Genomic DNA, 3,894 nt, shown 5'->3' on the forward strand with positions numbered 1-3,894 from the left:
GAGTTAATAATTCGTAAAAATTTTTCTTTTTAGAACTAACCATTTTAAAATGTAATACAAGATTCCTTATAGGTTAATCTACCTTTATCTAAAAAAAAATGTCTATAAGAAACTCAAATTAAATTTTTATGAGCGTTTGAAATTCATATTTTTACAACATTTGATATTCACTCGATTTCTTACGTAATGATTTTCTAATTTTATTGTAATTAAAAAACTAATGACTGTAGATACTTGAAAATTTCACTGAATGTGTATATTAGAATTTTCTATACACGATAAAAATTTGAAAATATTTTGACTTTTTTTGAGCTGTTTACGGACACTGTCAGTTTTCAATTTGTTTAGTTTTTTTTATATAAATATCAATAAAATTTTGTTTGTTGGGTAAATAATCGTGAAAATTTAATGCAAGGTTCCTGATATATTGTTACAATAGCAGTTGAAAAATATTAAAAATACATAGGCACAATTTTTTTTTATAAGCATTTAAAGATCGAATTTTGACAAAATTTATCAAATTTTAATTTGAATAATTATTTTGTAGTTAAAAATTTATAAAATGGTCAACTTTTATATCTAAGGATTGAAAATTAAAAACAAGATTCCACGTAAGTAGTTTATTCTGTTACCAAAAAATCTAAAAACAAATAAGCACAGTTTATTTTTATACTCATTTTAAGTTCAAATTTGGACGAAATTATATATTAAAAAACCTGGAATAACTATTTTAGTTATTTTGTTGTGATTGTATAATATTACTTGTGGGTACTTGAAACTTCTAAAGTATACTATTATATGATTAATTTGGAATTTATTATTGATACCTATTATAGGTCAATTTTTTTTTAATACTATAGATAAGTATACCTATAATAGGTATGTCTAATACCTAGACTGACAAACCGTCTCCGCTCAGAATCGTTTTTCTTATACAATGATATTACATCATTGAATTCAAATTTAATACTATCCATTATACAGTGACCCACTTGTAACCTACTGTACAGCAGAGCGACATCCACTTACCCACCTTTTTAACTACAAATTTGTAAAAATAACAACTACAACTAAAAAAAAACTCAACTAAAAATACAACTACAAAGTATGTTTATTTTTAATTTTTTTGTGTCTGTCATCACCTTTTAGGACAATAAAAATGCTTAGATTTTTTTCAACAGTTTTTTTTCTGATAGGAAAGTGAATCTAGTTGGTATTTTTGGGGGTCAAAAGTAAAAAACATTTTCTATATACAATGAAATTTTCAAAATATATGGATTTGTTTTGAACTGTTAACAGAAGTTTTCAGTTTCAAATTTTTTTAGTTTTTATTTCTATGAATGTCAATAAAATTTTATTTGATGGGTAAAAAAGCTTGAAAATTTAATACAAACAAGGCTCCTAATATAACTTTATAATGATAGTTGAAAAATATTAAAAATCAAATGTCGCAATTTTTTTTATAAGTACTTATTTAAAGTTCAAACCTTGACAAAATACGTAAAAATGACAACAATTTGCAAATTATTTTGAGGTAGAAATTCATAAAAAATTTTATTTTGAACTCTAAGATTTAAAAATCTAATGCCAAATTCCTCATAAGTCATAAGTTTGTCTACCTAAAAAAAAAATTGTCTACAAGAAAATCAAATTAAATTTGAGCGTTTGAAGTTTCTTTTTTTACAATATAGGCAATAGTAGATACGATTTTTTTATTTTGCTAAAATTCAAAAACGAATAATTGTAGATACACGAAAATTTAACTGAATATTTATATATTCATTTTCTGTACATCATAAAATATTTTGACTGATTTTGAGCTGTTTACGGCCAATTTCAGTTTTTAATTTTTTTTAATTTTTTTTTTTGTATAAATACAGCGAAACCTCTAAATACCGGACACTCTTGGTTACTGGCATTTTTTCCGCTAATCAAAGGGTTCAGTTTATAGACATCTTGTAGTGTGTTCCCAAAAATACGTCCTCTATTTAGAGGTGTCTGCTATTTAGAGGTACCCGTTAAGGGAGGTTTCACTGTATCAATTATATTTTATTTGTTGGGCCAAACAGCGTAAACATTTAATACAAGGCTCCTGATATATTGTTAAAATAGCAGTTAAAAATACATAGGCACAGTTTTTTTTTATAAGCATTTAAACTTTAAAGTTCAAAGTTTGACAAAATTTGTCAAATTTAATTTAAACTTTAAAAATTATTTTGTAGTTAAAAATGTATAAAATATTCAACTTTTATAGCCACAAAAAACACACATCATTACATCATAACATTCATCGCTCCACTCAGGATCTAAAATATATTATTGTAAGTACCTACTTACCTTATTAGTATAGTATGACTTATAGTTAGATTTAAATATATAATCATACAAATTGATATGTGCATTTGATAATTATTATAATTATAAAATATAAAACAATATAAATACAAAAGGAGTGCAATTATACTATTATAGGCATATATTGTCTGCTTCTGTTTTAATTATTTTACTTTTAATTCACTTTTATACTATTACCTACCAAATAAAATAAAAAGTGTGTTTTTTTCAAAAAGTATAATATGATGAATAAATATTAATTCATTAATATTTATTATTTATCTCATATTTAGAAGTATGTTTTATATGTGTGACTATATTGTGATGAAATACATCAAATAAAAATGTTTTAACTTTTAATTGAAAGAATATAGGTACCTACCTACACAATCGTATAAATAATACATTTTGTATTAACCTATTATTATTTATCTATTATAATTTATATTATTATTATCTTATTATAACTATCTATACATTTTAATTAGATTAAACATAGATGAACCTTTCTGAAATACCTTTATTTTTTCTATAATAACGTGTTCGTGTGTGAAAAAGTCTAACAACAAATTATAATGTTGATATGATTAGAGTGATTAGACCCTAGACCAACAATCATCAAATTACAAAATAATCAATACATTTAACTATGATAGTGTTTATGCGGACTGATTTACAAATTTCAAACTATTAATTGGTAATTAGTCAATTAAACAAATATTTATTTAAATTAAAATTCAACTTTATTGGTAATTCATACAATAAATAACATTTAGATAAATATACCTAATAGCATATAGGATAAAAGAAATATAAAAAATTTAATTTAATTTTACAGTTCTGAGACAATGAGGAACGAGTTTACGTCATCTATTAAACCTTCGAAGCCGATTTATTCATATAAATTGCTTGGAGTATTAAGTTTTTTTTATTTTATTTTTGACTCCTATGGATTCTGTATGTTTTACAGATAATTTAACATCGCAGAATGTACATATATTACAATACCTACCTAAGCAGTAAGTTTCTTGATTCTAACTCAAGTAATTAAAGCATTTGTAACTATGTAAGTCATTAATTATTAGAAACCATTAAGATATATTCCTACGACTTACGAGGTTGTCTCACCGTGTTTGTCCTTGTGCATACAAGCATATCCAAAATATTACGTCTTTTATCTGCTTCCTACCTATATTATATTATATACAACTAGACTAACCTATCTTCGGTGACAAACTAATAACAATTAATTATAATTATTTTTATTTTATTCAGGTTAACTAAAAAATACTTATAATGAATAATAAATAATAAAATTAGAAAAATAGAAAAGAGATAAATATGGTGAGGTATTCTCATCATAAAAATATAATCAGAAATGTGTTCGATTGAAGTATTTCTAAAAATAATATAAAATTACACATAATTGTTCAATAGTTATATAGTTATACATAGCTTTTAACAACAAACGTGATTTTAAATAATTACATTAATATATGCTTCTTGGAAAATATTTCACTGTATTATGAATAGTCTGTATGTACTGCCCAGATCAAGTTT

At 23.6% G+C, this 3,894-nt stretch overlaps 1 protein-coding gene across 1 annotated transcript in view; it reads right to left on the minus strand.

Annotated features, from left to right (window-relative positions):
* Nucleotides 1-3,054: 3,054 nt before the first annotated feature.
* The window catches only part of LOC100167210 (inactive pancreatic lipase-related protein 1), a gene marked incomplete in the record, with an annotated part of 11,127 nt that continues 10,287 nt past the window's right edge, over nucleotides 3,055-3,894 (minus strand). Inside the window, 1 exon segment of the mRNA XM_029487868.1 lies at nucleotides 3,055-3,894.

Source organism: Acyrthosiphon pisum, chromosome A1 (genome assembly GCF_005508785.2).
Source record: "Acyrthosiphon pisum isolate AL4f chromosome A1, pea_aphid_22Mar2018_4r6ur, whole genome shotgun sequence".
In the NCBI taxonomy this organism is placed as follows: domain Eukaryota; kingdom Metazoa; phylum Arthropoda; class Insecta; order Hemiptera; family Aphididae; genus Acyrthosiphon; species Acyrthosiphon pisum.